General features: G+C 44.4%; 1 long non-coding RNA gene across 1 annotated transcript; it reads left to right on the top strand.

Moving 5' to 3' along the window:
* Positions 1-1,419: 1,419 nt before the first annotated feature.
* Positions 1,420-6,615, top strand: LOC141621651 (uncharacterized). Its single transcript, XR_012532538.1, has 2 exons — positions 1,420-1,714; positions 5,922-6,615. It is a non-coding gene; the product is annotated as an uncharacterized LOC141621651 (long non-coding RNA).
* Positions 6,616-15,609: the final 8,994 nt, after the last annotated feature.

Below are 15,609 nucleotides of genomic sequence, written 5' to 3'. Positions count from 1 at the left end.
AGTCGATCACATAGGCAGACTGTTAGGAACACTTTATCGGACAGTGACCGCTTATAGAGTTCTGGAAAATTTATATAGCATGGTCGTGGCGAGAGCTACTATAGTATTCTAATGAGTCGATTCTTTTGACTAAAGACTGTTCGCCTAAGATGGCACAGTTTCAGATTAACTTTGATTTAAGTTACTACGACCTTCGTAAATGGGGTCAAATGGGCATATTTTGGGTTATGATGGCTGTGGCTAGTCGAAGGGAATAAGTGCGATAGGAATTGTCCACCCCTTTGTCAGGGTTAAAACAATATCTCGGGGCCACTCGAGGAGTAATGAATCGAAATGCGTGGCCACGCTCGGATGGTATCTATGGTAGATAACTCCGGTCAATCAGTTATTCTCCAGATCGAGGAAACCACTCTCGATATGATCACTTGCAAGTACGACCCGAAAGACACCTTGCATTGAGTGGGAGATAGTAATAGGACAAGAGAATTGGTGACGCGTACTTGTCGAGGACAAGTGGGAGATTGTTGGAGTAAGTGTTCCCGACAATAATGCGATCACAATTGTTAATCACATATTTAAATCTCATACCAAGAATACGAAAGGGATGATACATTACATATATAGTCAACTGGTCCACACATATCGGTAATGATTGGCTGGCTAGAGTTTGACATTACTGTCGTGCGACGGTGGTGATCAGTTGATCCCTTGAGGTCACACCTAAAGGACGATTCCCTTAATTGAAAAGGTTAATTAATTGTATGACGATACAGATTAATTAATTCCTTAAAATTGAACAAATTATTAAAAGAGAGAAAAATGACATCTTATTATAATGTGATTAAATGAGATTTCATTTAGTAATTTAAGAAGTTATATTACTAAAAATTAATCGGTGTTTGCGAAACACGCGAGATGAGAATGATAAGTTAGTTATAATTACAAGATATTGTAAATTATACTAACTAGTAATTAAATGACCATTTTATGAGAAAGTAATTTTAAATTACAAGTCAATTTGTTAAATATGATTTATTTAATTTGTAAATGATATTTAATTTGTTAAATATGCATTTTAAATTAAAACATGACATAGGACATGTCACATGTCACATGACATACAATTATACAATTGACAAAAATAAAATGGTCTCCATATTACACACATAAACCGAAATTGGTGGGCATTGTGAGATGTTTTGTCTTTTTCCATTTGTCTTATTCATTTGTCCAATATGCTTGATAGTGACATGACTATGGACAAAGGCTTACACATTTGTCTTGTGAATACAAAAATAAAAAGAATTATGGTCTATAGACCATAAGAGGCCACCGGTTTTTGTAAGTGAAAATAGAGAGATTTTTCTCATTTTTATTCATTCTTACATATTTTTATGAAAATACCTCTCTCTCTCTCTCTCTCTCTCTCTCTCTCTCTCTTGTTCTTTATAAAAGTCCCTTTTATGAATCTAATTTGTATGAATCAATAACTAATAATACTAGTAGTAGTATATGAGTATTAGTAATCAATTTTAAGGTAAACCACATTACAAATATCTAGTACATGTTAGTTTGTGGGATTAAGGGATAATCTTGGGTGCTACTAATTGGAAGGCTTCTATTTTGAAGTCATGAATGTTCATCCAATATTGGAAAGCTCAAGAACTAACAAGAAGGAGATCTTGTTGGTGCCCATTTGACCGAAATTTTAATGGTGAGAAATTGATTTTCTTATCTCTTCTTATTTAGTTTGCATGCATAAGATCTAATTTAATTTTATGACTAAATTAAATTTGAAACATATATGAATATGTTGTATAATGAGATATAGATTACTAACAGAAAATGGGTATTTGAACCCGGTTTGATTTGAAAGGGTCGTTTAGACCGCATTTGTTGATTTGAAGAACTAGACTCGAATAATCATCATTATTTGATAATATTCGGTGTCGGGTTCGTTTTGACAAACATGACATGAATAGTTTTGAAAAATGATTATGGACTAATTGTTTTAAGTCTATTTGAATGTAATTAGTCGATACTCGTCATCGTACCCGGGTTAAAATCCGGCATGGTATGTAGAACCAAGGATGACTTTGTGTTGGTGACTAATATGTTTGTTTGGAAATGTAAAGAAATGAAATAAAAGGCTTTAAAATACCTTCTAAATGTCATTAACCAAATATTATCACCGAAACACGGATTTAACCGTCATGGTATGAAGAACCATGGGTGAAAAATGCTTTATGGTTAAAACATGTGAAATGAAATAAAAATGGTTCGAAAATACTTGAAACGGTGAAAACCGATTACAAATATGAAAAATTGATTAAGGGAAATGACGAGAACAAACGCGGTTGATTTCTGGTCTGAATACCCCATTTAGGCGCGAGCCTGTTGGTGACCTAAGGGGCTTCTGCCCCAGGCCAAAAATCAGTTTTGGCTCGTTTATTCCATGTTTTGGTTCATGTTATGCATGTTTTAGCATGTTAGAGTCATGAAACAAATGAAAACATAATAAAAGAGGATTTTTACACCCACATACTTACATGTTTGGTTATGGCGAGTGACCGACGTAAGTGTAACAACTCGTTTGATCGGAAAAAACTCGGTTTAAAACCGTCTTGGTTAGTAAAGAGTGTTTTAAAAGTTTAGTGATGGTGTAGTGGTCGAAGTGGTCGGTCAAGTGATTTAATGCACGATGACGGTACCAAACAATGTGTAAGGCTCGTGTTTATGATCGGTAGGTCGTAAATACGCGTCGGATTGTGACTTGAGAAGTCGAGTCGAGAATTTTAAGGGAGAAAAGAGGGGGTGGACACTCGCGTAACTCTCAAATGGGTGGCATTTGAGGGGTATTTATCGGAGAATGAGTGGTTGTGTGCGTTTTGAGCGACGTGGCCACCTGGGCTGCTCAAAGAGGCGCGAGCCACGTCGCGGGTCTTCGAGCTGTGTTGTCGCTTTCACAACAAACGCAATCATGATTTGTTCTATCCTAGGATTTGTAGTCATATGTTTGGTACTTGACCATTCATAAATCCGGGAAATATTAGCATAGAAGGTTTGAAATGTTTGTTTTTTGTGGTTGACTCGGTTTGACTCGTTGTTGGAGTCGGGATTTGAATTTTTGAGTCGGTTTTTGCTCTGGTGTCGGTTTTGACTCTAGTTAGTGTCATTGCGACCCCATCGTCGTGCATTAAACACTCCAGGTATTTTTGAAATGTTTTGAAATGTTTTATTTTCGAAATCGTTTTAAGTTTTCCGACGTAAAGTTGTACACAAACTGTCGATCAAACGCCGTGATTCCAAAACATGTTGTAGTCCGATAATCATCGGTGTTTCTTTGAGTCTCAAGTAAATTTAGTATCTATAGAGCCCCCACTTTGACTGAGGCTTGGACAGGGCGAAAGTGAAAGTAGAGCCCCCAGGTCAATCGAAGATTACAACGTGGAGACCCAAGCGACGTCAAGGCGGCTCGAAAGGATTCGGGCCAAGGACCTGCCATCGGGAAGGGCGACGCCAAGGCAACTCGAGGGTACGAGTCAAGGACCTGTCGACAGGAACAGTTTAGAGTCTGTCGACTGTCCGTGCGGGTCGTTTAAAGTCCGTTAGACTACGTACAAAGGCTCGCCAGCCATAGGAACTAGTCATACCTGAGGCATCTTCGGATACGTCCTTGGTTGTTTGCGGACAAAGGCTCGCCAGCTGTTGTAAGGAAATGTACCCGAGGCATCTTCGGGATGTGTCCTTGAAAGGTTGCGGACAAAGGCTCGCCAGCCAATGATAAGGAAATGTACCAAAGGCATCTTCAGGATGTATCCTTGAACGCTCGCGGACAAAGGCACGCCAGCCGATGATAAGGAAATGTACCCGAGGCATCTTCGGGATCTATCCTTGAATGTTTGCGGACAAAGGCTCGCCAGCCAATGAGGCGGTCGATCAATGGACCATGGGAATAACCGCATTAAATGGGCTTGTTTTGAAAGTAGCGAACTCGTGATGTCGCTGGGGAAATAGTGAGTATGGATTCTCACTATCACTGTTTCTGGAATGAGTGGGTTCCGCGAGGAAGCCCCCTGCTGGTATTTGAAAGAATAGTGAATTTGGCATCTTCACCATTCATCGTTCTTCTTTGCGCTTGAAGTGGCGGTTTTGATCGCCGTTTGTTTTAATTTTGAAGGAAAATAGCAAATTTTGAGTTTGCTATTGCGTTTGAAGTGACGGTTTATATGCCGCCGTTGACATTTGATGGAAATAGTGAATTTGGAATCTTCACTATTAATTGAAGTGACGGTTTATGTGCCGCCGTTGACATTTGATGGAAATAGTGAATTTGGAATCTTCACTATTAATTGAAGTGACGGTTTATGTGCCGCCGTTGACATGTGATGGAAATAGTGAATTTGGAATCTTCACCATTAATTAATGTGACGGTTTATGTGCCGCCGTAGACATGTGATGGATATAGTGAATTTGGAATCTTCACCATTAATTGAAGTGACGGTTTATGTGCCGCCGTTGACATGTGATTTGGAGAAATAACGGTTTTTGAATTTTCGCTATTATTTTTGAAATTGACGGTTTTAATCGCCATCGTTCGGATTTTGAGGAAATAGCGATTTTGAATTTTCGCCATTATTTTGAAATTGAAGGAAAAAAATAGCGAATTTGATTTCACCATTATTTTTGAAGTTGGCGGTTTTGATCGCCGTTTGCTTGAAATTTTTGAAAATAGCGAATTTAAATTTTCACTATTTGGTTTTATTTGTTTTTGAGGAAATGACGACATTCAATATCGTCAACAAAAACTTTGAAGTTTGTTATGGGAAATTGGGCTAAAGTCCAAAATCCGCTGAAAAGCAAAGGGGAGGCCTGGTTTAGGCGCGAGCCATCTGGCGATGGAAGTCGGCTTCCCTTTTTTTTCTGTTAAAAGACGCGAGGTTGAGCTGCGGATGATTCATTATTCATCTTCAACCTCAAAAATCCCGCAAAATCGCCATTGAAGGACCTTCTAGCTTGCTTTCACTTGTGCCATCGTCAACAAATGTCATCTCAAGGTAAGTATTACCTCTTGAATCCATTTAAAACAGTTGATCCTTAGCTTGATTGAATTAGGGCGAATTTTGCCCTAAAAAATCGAATTGGGCGTTTTTGATTTAGCCTATTTCGAGTGAAATTGATGCTTCCATTAGGTTAGAAACCTGTTTAGGAGTATAGGGGTGCTTTTAGTTTGCATTTTGGTCCCCGTTCCCGCTCCCTATGCTCGAAAAACGTGAGTGAGGCGACAAACCGTCTCATTTCACAATGCCAAGTTCATTTGCTTGGGTAGTGGGTCCCACTAGGTTGCATTGTAGTTGGGAAAACCCGTATTTGCCATTTAAGGACCTTCGTTGGATGCTTGTGTGCAAAATTGGATTTTCCCCTTTTGCGACGGTCTTACGTCTGACAAAATAAGCGCCTGTTTGAGCTTGAATTGAGTCAGTTTGCCTTGAAATGGACCTTATTGGTATTTCGGGTCACCTTGAGGTGTGATAAAATCACGTTTGCCTTTTTGCGGTCGTTTTTGAATTTTTGACCGGTTTGGGCTCAAATTAGCGTATGAATTGCCTTTTTGAGCCGTAGAAAGATACCCCATTGTGTCGGGAATGTAAAATCCCCATTGTGTCGGGAATGTATTTTGGGTTGTAGGCGAACCTCGTATGGGTCTTGAAATGCCGTTTTTGTGGTTTTGACTTGTCTTTTGCTTGAAAAGAGGGGCGAGTCGTTTTTGTGTTTTTTTTTGTGAATGGTTTGGGGCGGAATTGCCCCTTGTTTTGGCACTGCAGGTTGTGTTTTTTTTTGTTTTTGTCTTTATCCATTTCATGCCGTCGTAATGCCGAAATTTCGGCTGACGTTTTTTTGTTGTTGCTTTTTGATCGCAGGTTATCGTCTGGGACCTATGGGGTCCGTCGTTGAGGCTTTGGAGGAGGAAGTCGATCCCGGAGGGGCTGTAACGGCCAAGGAGGCTGCCGTATTCGAGACGGTGGTGGAGGATGCTTCCGTAGAGGAGGAGAGGCGGCTGATATGGCCGGCTTGTCCTTTTCGTTGTGGCTCATAGACAGGGTTGCTGATGAGTGGGGTTCAGTATCGGAATGGTGCATCGCATCATGGTTCTGGGCCTCCTCATCATCCGAAGTCTGTAAGACACTGTCTTCTTTTTTGTCATGGAGCAGGAGCGGGGGGTTATCGTCATGGTAACCTCCTCTGCTTTCGCTGCTGCTCCTCTGATTCCCATGTTGCTCTCTTTCTTTTCCGTTTGAGAGGATAGAGAGTGCTAAGTTCGGTAGGTGGTGGATAGCCCCCAGTTCGTTGTGTTAGGCCAGTGTCTGTATGATAGACGTTTGTTTTAGGCCAGTGTCTGTATGATAGACGTTTGTTTTAGGCCAGTGTCTGTATGATAGACTTTGTTTTAGGCCAGTGTCTGTATGATAGACTTTTGTTTTAGGCCAGTGTCTGTATGATAGACTTTTGTTTTAGGCCAGTGTCTGTACGATAGACGTTTGTCGATGTATTTTGCGTAAGGCGGTTTGTATATATGTGCTTTTGGATTGTGGTTTGTTTTGTGATTTTTGGCTTTTTTGTGTTGTGTTTCGGAGGAGCGCTGTCGGCTGTTTGATTCTCCTTTTGCTTTACACCAGTTCCTGCATCGTTAGTGTAGAAAACAGGCAACATATAGCACATACGCATAAACGCAAACACGTAGAAGCATTTGATTGAAAAAAAAATTAACCAAGATGACTTGAAGTTAAAATTTGAAATTTTGAAAATTCCGTGACAAATCGTCGCCTTTGGAATTCAAAAAGAAATGATTTGAAAATTTGAGCAATTAACTCGTGTCGTGAATTGAATTGCATCGAAATTTTTGAAAATGACTCGAAAAATTCAAACTCAAACCGTCAGGAAAGAATTTTAGAAAATGATTTTTGCGAGTAAATTTGATTTTTGATTTTTGAGGTCAGGACTTGAATTTGTGAGTGCTTGAATTTTTGAGGAAAATTGATGTCGTGTTATCAATTTTCGATTTTGATTTTTGCCGGAAAATTGCGAAAAAGCGAAAATTTTTCGGAATTCGACTGACATGGAAACGATCCATCGCGGATCGGGGCGACTAGCCCTTCCCCCTTTTACAAAAAGAAAGAAAAATCCGTATGTTTAAAGCTGCGTCATGGAAACCGTGTCGGATTTCGTAAAACGCGAAAACAAGGAAATGTGAGTGTGAGGAAACACAAAATTTCCTGAATCATCCCGAAGAGGCGCGAGGTTCCTGGCGGGAGGTTTGAGGTGTCAGGAGGAAACACATGTTGAAAGAGACAGGTCAACGCGGGAATCCTGGAGGAGCCTCAAAGAGGCGCGAGCAGCTTGGCGATGGAAGCCAGCTCTCCCCTTTTTCTGAAAAATGCGCTGATCATTTTGTATAAATAGGGACGTTTGCGCTTCATTGTTTCATCATCGGAAACGCAAAAACATCTCTACAAAACCTCTTCTTCTTCCACAAAAATATTTCATGGATGCTTTTGAGAACGCATTGCGACAATGGTGCCGGGATTTGTCGCCTCCCGAGAAGTATCAACTCGCTTGCATGGGAGTTGGTCAATTGTTGGTGTTCGTCAAGTCAAGGTGCAACCTTCGTTTCTTGAAGCATGTTCTCGGTTTTGGGATTCAACACATCATGTTTTCGTTTTCCCGAAAGGTGAAATTTGTCCTCTTCCGAAGAAGTTGGAGTCATTGGTGGGTGGCGGGTTGTGCTCCTGCTTCCTCCGACTCGGTTGTGCTACAAGGAGAAATTCCGTTCCATGTTGGGCTTATCAACAAGCCAAATCAACTTTCTTCTTGCTCCACATGGTGTGGATATGTTGGCTCTTATCAACATCTTTTCAAATCGATTAGATGCTAATGTCTCGGAGGTGGCTAGGAGAAGGGCTCTTGCATTTTGCCTTGTCCATGTGTACCTCTTTGTTGATGTCTTGAAGAAGGAGGGGCCAAGATGCCATGGTAGCATGACCCTTATCCATGTGATTGAGCAAATGGAGCATGGTAGAGATCCATCATGGTTGGTGCTTGGAGAGATTATCCAAGCTTTGGACAAGGAAGTCTCTTGTGGAGAAGCTCCCTCTTTTGGATCGCCAAGGATCCTCCAAGTGTGGCTATTGGAGAGGCTAAGGTATGTAGAGCCTCCGGTTAATCCTTCTTCTTATTCCTTCTGTCATCTTACCATGAGGAAGAAGTTGTACCCGGATAGTTTTGCATCCACCGAGGCCTATTGGGCCGCAAGGTTGGCGGAGGAGGGTGGTCCTCATATCCGCTGGGTGGTGCCGTGGTGGCACTTGAGGTCCTTCACGGGGTCGTCCGCTTCGGGTGCTAGTCCTCATTCTTTGCTGGTGGTGGGATTGAAGGTTGTTTCCTTCATTTATCCCGAAAGGCTCATGAGGCAAATGGGGCGTCAACAAAAGGTGCTCGCTCAAGATACTCTTGTCCAAGAGAATGTTTTCCGGAACACCGAGCTTGTGGAGTTCTTCGGATGATGGTGGGCCACTCGGCTGCTTTGGGAGGTGCCAAACCCCGCTGCCACAACATGGGTGACTCCCGCTTATGTCAAGTGGTCACGTGCTCCGTCCTTGGAAGAGAGATCCAAATTTCGTAAGGACGAGGTTGTCGATTTGAAGTATCGAGAGGTTGGCAAGGCCAACCGTGCCTTCTTTGAAGAGTATGTTGATGGAGCCACCCCCGATGTGATGAGACCACCGAAGAGGAGGAGTTCCGGCCCCAAGAATATGGTGGGCCGTGCATTGGCTCGTCTTGGGTCGAATATGGGGTCTTGTGCTAGACCGGAGGCCGTCGCCGTCCTAGATCCGTTGAGGATCCGTTCCGAGGAAGAAGTCCATGCTAGGCGGGCCAACAAGAAGAACAAGGGGAAGATGTACCCCGAAGGAAAAGGCAAGGGTAAAATGGAAGATTGAAGACCTCCATTACCCGCTTTATTATTATGTTGTAGTAGTGTTGTGAGTTTTTATTATGTTGTACTAGCTAGTTGTTGTGTGTTTTATGCTAGTTTTACTATGTGAGGTGTGTTAGTTGACACCTTAGCTTCGACAAGTTTTAGACTCGTCGAGCTTTATTTGTTGTTGAAATTGTAATCCCTCCCATTATTAATTAAATAAGAGGATTGCTCGTGTAGAAAATTGTGAACGCTTGTTTCTTCCATCCATTTGGTGAAGGCAATTCAATTTGAATCGTCCTAAACAATTGCACTTGGGAAAGTGGTATTTTGTGGAAAGGGAGAAAGGCTCATTTTTGTATTTTGTGGGGAAAGGGAATGGTTTTCCGTTTCTCTTTTTTGATGGGGATGTTTTTTGTATATGGGTAATGTTTTTTATTGTGGGGATGGTTGTACTTGATTGTGGGAATTGTTGTATCCTTCTTGCATAAGAAAGGACTGCCTACATATCCACCTGAAGAGGTGAAATCAAACCATGATCGTAGTTCGGAATGTTTTGTGAATTGGGTTTTGTGGTTGTATCCCTCAAGCATAAGAGGGACTGCCTACGTATCCACCTGAAGAGGTGAAATCAAACTATGCTCGTAGTTCAGGGTTGTCTTGTTTTAGTGAAAATGGACGTTGCCTTTGACGGATCAAAGGACATTCGAAACGGGCAAGGTGCCGCGGCTTAGACTCGATAAAACATGCAATTTCAAATCAGAACACGTTGAGGAACTTGACTTGAAAAGGGTTAAGGTCGTTGCTAGTTGTAAAACTAGGCTAGGTTGTTGGTTGCTAGGGTTCAAGGGTAGTACTTCTTGAGTTGGTCTAGGTTGGTTGGGTTTGTAAAGTCCTCCCCGTCTAGGTCACTCAGTCTCACTGCGCCCCCCGAAAGTATTTTCTTGACCAGGTATGGCCCGGCCCAGTTGGGTTTGAATTTTCTCCTCGGATTGACGGGTAATGGTGCTAGAACTGACTTGAGGACCAAGTCACCCTCCTGGATGTTCTTGGGTTTAACCTTCTTGTTGAATACCCGTTGTATACGTCGTTGGTATAGCTGGACGTTTTGCAAGGCGTTGAGTCGCCGTTCGTCTAGGAGAGTGAGTTGTTCGTACCTTTGACGGGTCCATTCCGCCTCAGGGACTTCACTCTCCAGTAGGATGCGTAGAGAAGGGACCTCTAACTCTACCGGTTGAACCGCCTCCATACCATATGCTAGGTAGAAGGGTGTGGCGCCTGTCGGTGTTCGAATGGAGGTTCGGTATCCCCAGAGTGCGAATGGGAGTTTGCTCGGCTAATCGCGGTAGTTGTCTTGCATTTTCTTGATGATGGTGACAAGAGTTTTGTTCACTGCCTCCACCGCTCCGTTGGTTTGGGGACGATAGGGGGATGATCGATGTCGTTTGATCTTGTACTTGTCCAGCAAAGCTTGAGTTTCCGCCCGGAAGTGAGAGCCTTGATCGCTGATGATTTCATGGGGTACCCCATATCGGCAGATGATGTTGTTTTGAATGAACTTGGCCACTTGTTTGGCGGTCAAGACTGCATATGATTGTGCTTCCACCCATTTGGTGAAGTAGTCGATAATGACGAGGACGAAGGAATGCCCCTTGGTGCCTATCGGGTTGACTTAACCGATGATGTCGATGCCCCAGGTTGAGAATGGCCAGGTTGATGTCATGGTGTATAAAAGGGATGGTGGTATGTGTTGTATGTTGGCGAAGATTTGGCAATTGTGGCAACGTTTGACGTAGTTACGGAAATCAGCTTCCATGGTGGTCTAGTAGTAACCTAGACGCATGATTTTCCGTGTAAGCATCATTGCGCTCATGTGAGGGTCACATTCTCCGTCGTGAACCTCTCCCATGACCTTCTTGGCTTTGTGATGGTCAATGCAAAGGAGGAGAATTCCTTGGGGTGTTCTTTTGTAGAGTTGATTTTTGTTTATCACGAATTGTGATGCAAGTTAACGGATGGCTCTTTGTCCTCTTTGATCAGAGTTGGGAGGAAATTCGTTTTTGGTTTTGTAATTGAGGATGGCTTGATACCAAGGTTCATCATGGCTTTCCTCGTCGTCGATAATGGCACAAATGTGAGCTGGCTCGCTCCTTCTCTCGACACATAGGGGCATCGATGTCATGTCGTCAGGTATGTTGACGAGCGCGGCAAGTCTTGCCAGGGCATCAACAAATTGATTTTCCTCTCGCGGCAAGTGGAAGTAGTCGATTTGGTCGAAGAATTCGGCCTCTTGATTGATCTTTGCTCGGTAGGGAGCTAAGCTGTCTGATCGGATTTTCCAAGATTTGGATACCCGATTGATGATGAGTGAGGAGTCGCCATGGACCCTCAATCTCTTGATGCCAAGTGTGATGGCTGCTTGTAGGCCGATGAGACATGCTTCATATTCAGCGCCATTGTTAGTGACGACGAAGTCTAGCTTGACCGAGATCGGAACATGTTCTCCCTCTGGTGATATTAGAAGGATTCCTACCCCGAAGCCTCTCAGGTTAGATGCACCATCAAAGTATAGGTCCCATGCGTCGGATTTGGCACAAAGGATGTCTTCGTCAGGAAGTGACCATGTGTCGGTCGTTAGATCCTCGTTGACGGGATTTTCTGCTAGGAAATCAGCGACTGCTCTTCCCTTGATAACCTTTAGGGGTACAAACTTGAGATCAAATTCGGACAGCATGAGTGTCCATCTAGACAGCCTTCCGTTTAGTACGGGTTTTTCGAAGATGTATTTAACCGGGTCCATCTTGGAGTAGATGTGGACCGAGTAGCTGAGCATGTAATGCCACAGCTTCTTTGTTGACCATACTAGGGCAAGGCATGTCTTTTCCAGTTGGGTATACCTCGTCTCGTACTCGATGAACTTTTTGCTGATGTAGTAGATGGCTCGCTCCTCGTTGCCAACTGTTTGTGCCAGCATTGCTCCCATGGCTGTGTTGGTAACAGTCAGGTATAGGGATAGAGGAATCCCCGGTTGAGGTGGCATGAGGACAAGAGGTTTGGATATGATTTCCTTTATCCTGTCGAATGCCTTCTGACAGTCGTCGTCCCAATCGGTGTGATCGGAGGCACGAAGCTTCTTGAATATTGGTTCACAGATCATAGTGAGCTTGGCAATGAACCGACTGATGTATTGGACCTGACCGAGAAATTCCCGAATCTCCTTCTCGTTCCTAGGCCGAGGCATTTGTTGAAGGGCTTTGATTTTGGTTGGATCAATCTCAATGTCTCTTTTGCTGACGACATGTCCCAAGAGTTTTCCGGAGGTAACCCCGAATGCACACTTCTGAGGATTTAGTCTCATGTTATATTTCCGCAGACGAGCGAAGAATTTCCGGAGGGCATTGATGTGGCCGTCCCGTTCTTTTAATTTGACGATCATGTCATCGACGTATACCTCTACCTCCTTGTGCATCATATCATGTAGGAGAGTGGTAGCGGTTCTCTGATAGGTTGCTCCGGCGTTGATGAGGCCGAAAGGCATGACCGTGTAGCAATATGTACCCCACTGTGTAGTGAACGCATTTTTGTGCATGTCTTCCTGAGCCATTTTAATCTGGTTGTACTCGGCGTACCCGTCCATGAATGATATGAGAGCATGCTCAGCGGTGTTGTCCACCAGAATGTCAACATGTGGCAAAGGGAAGTCGTCTTTTGGACTTGCCTTGTTCAGATCCCTGAAGTCGACGCAAACCCGAATTCTTCCGTCTTTTTTTGGTACGGGCACAATGTTGGCCACCCAATCCGAGTATTCAGACACTTTGATGAACCCAGCCTTGAACTGTTTATCCACTTCTTCCTTGATTTTTAGGGCCCACTCCGGACACATCCGACGTAGCTTCTGTTTCACTGGTTTAGCCCCAGGTTTAATGGGTATCCGGTGCATTTCTCTGTCAATCCCAGGCATATCTTTGTAAGACCAGGCGAACACGTCCTTGTATTCGTGGAGGAGGTCAATGAACTGCTGTCTTTCCGAGGGGTCCAGGGTTGTCCCTATCCTAAGTTCTTGAGGTGTATTGTCGGTTCCTACGTTAATTGGTTCGGTTTCCTCAATGATGGGGGTCCTGGTTTCCCGTTTGTCAAGTTATTTGGCTAGGTGAGGTGGGTAGTCACTCAAGTCAAATTCCTCATAGTCATTCAGAATTGCATTGCAGTTAAATTGAGACGAGTCATAAGCAAACTTAGCGTTCATTACGTTGACACGAGCGAAAAGCTCGGACAGGACAGACATCTCGTGATCAGTCAGAGGTGACACAACAGAGGAAGTGGCCCCTGGAATAGGCTCCAGGTTGTCACCTTTCATGGGAGTAGGGGTGACCCTAGTGGACTCAGCCTCTGAATCAGCCACGACCTTGTGATAAAACAGTGGGAAGGGGACCTTGACTGGGACATCCGGAGTGTGAGGAGCTATGACAGACTCTGACTCCAACTCAGACTCAGACTCAGATCCTTCTTCACTTCTCTCTTTGAACATAGGGCCTTCTCCAGTTGTTATCTTGAGAATGCGGCCTTGGCGATCGGTCCACTTGATGGTTTTCCTCCAGCCCTGGGTAGCTTTCTCCGGGTCAGTATCGGAGATCAAGGCGGTTGGATCGAACTGGTTGTCCTTCAGGGCGATGTTGATAATGTCCTCATAGTGGAGGTGTTTGACATTATCTTCCCCAAATAGGAGTCTGACAGCTTGTCCGTCAAGGCATGGTGACGGTTTGGACTCAGTTGATGCAGCTTCGATGTTGTCGGGAATAAAATAGCAGTCTTGGAAGACTTCCACTCCCGGGTATCTAGCCCTGGCCATAGAGTCATAGATTGGCTCCGGAAAGCCGTGGTAGAGTTCAGACTCTCCCTCGGGGACGAAGTATCCGTTGAGAGTCAGGTGGTAGGGACGAAGGATGACTCCGTGCTTCTTGCGTTTTCGGATTAGGAGGTTCATCTCCTGGATGTCTTCATTGGTAGGTTCGTATCCCAGCCCAAGGGAATGTTAGGGACCTTAGCCTGTTTCAAGGGAGGTAATAAGTCCTTTAGTGGATTGAGTGGCGAACCCGGGAAATAACCCTGACGCATCATGATACGGTTGATTGTGAGGTTGGTGAACGGGTCACACTCAGAGGTTGCCGATTTATCAGCTATGGCAGTCACGGCTTGGAAACCCCACATTTCATTGTCGTCCTCCTCAATGGCTTGGGAGGCTATCCCCCTTCTCATAACTGCTTTGATTGGGGAAGCGGGGATCGTGATCGTTTTCCCGTTGAAGGGGACCCTAATCTTTTGGTGGAGCATTGATGTGACCGCCTTGACGGCGTGAATCCAGGGACGTCCCAGGAGCATGTTGAAGGACGTGTCGATGTCGACCACTTGAAAACTGGTTTGTCTTTCTAGTGGCCCGGTTGCGACGGTCAAAGTGACTAGCCCAGCGACCTTGCGACGAGTGCCGTCGTAGGCGCGTACTTCTTGATTCGTTCCGATTAAATCAGATTCCTTAATACCCAGCCTGTGGGCAGTTTTGAGAGGAATGACATTCACGGCGGAACCGTCATCCACGAGGACCATTGGTATATTCTTTTGGAGGCATTGTACGGTGATGTACAGGGCCAGGTTATGATTGGCTCCGAACAGGGGGATATCCTCGTCGGAGAAGACCGGGTTACTCAGATCAGGGGCGTCTCTCGTCATGTGTGCCACTATTCCTTCTGGGGAAGAGGTGGAGGGCACGGTTAATTTTCCCAAGGCCTGTCGGTGCTCAAAAGACGTTGCGATCAGCTGCCAAATCGAGATTTCGGCTTTTGCTTTCTGGAGCTGTTTTAGGATTAAGTTCTCGGGAGCCTTTGGTTGAGTGTCCACTTCCGGGACGACTTGGTCATTCGTTGTTGGAACGACCGCTGGGTTGCTCGGATTTTGATAGGGACGTCCGGATCGGGTGAGATGTCCGATTTCTTTTGCCCGCTTTTCCTTCCCCGGGATGACATAGACATCCTCAACATCATCCCGCCATATGCCGTTAATTTCAGGGTCTCGAGGATACCTCGGAGGGGTATTTCTCGGTGGGTAGTTCTTGTGGGGAATATTTTTGTGAGGGCGATTTTTATGGGGGTAGTTGTTTTGAGGGTAGTTATTTTAAGGGTGATTTTCGTGAGGTATATGCCAGAATGGTCGCGAAAGCAATCCATCCTGGGGCGGGTAGTTTTGAATGCTTGGGGAATTCTCCCTCGGACGCGGTGTTGGCGGATTGAAGATGAGTCGACGGTAGGCGTCGTCGAGTCGGGTGATTCTCTCAGAGAGGCTGGCTATGGCCTCTTCAACTTGTTTAAACATAGTGAGCATGGTGGCAGCACTGAACACAAACACTCCGTCTGAAGGATCCTTTTCCAAAACATTCACCTCGTCGTCAATCGGCAAGATGAGATGAGAGCAGTCTAGGGTCGGCTCATCGTCAGAGATGGCGTGAATTCCCAGAGGGTTCGTCTTATTGTTCGGCTTAGTTTGTGGGGGTATATGCAAATCTCCCTTCTCAATCATGTCTTGAATGAGGTTCTTGAGTTTGAAGCAATTTTCGGTATCATGCCCTTTCCCTCGATGATACTGGC

Source organism: Silene latifolia, chromosome X (genome assembly GCF_048544455.1).
Source record: "Silene latifolia isolate original U9 population chromosome X, ASM4854445v1, whole genome shotgun sequence".
NCBI lineage: Eukaryota > Viridiplantae > Streptophyta > Magnoliopsida > Caryophyllales > Caryophyllaceae > Silene > Silene latifolia.
The sequence above is the reverse complement of the archived record's forward strand: the minus strand, read 5'-3'. Positions and strand labels throughout refer to the sequence as shown.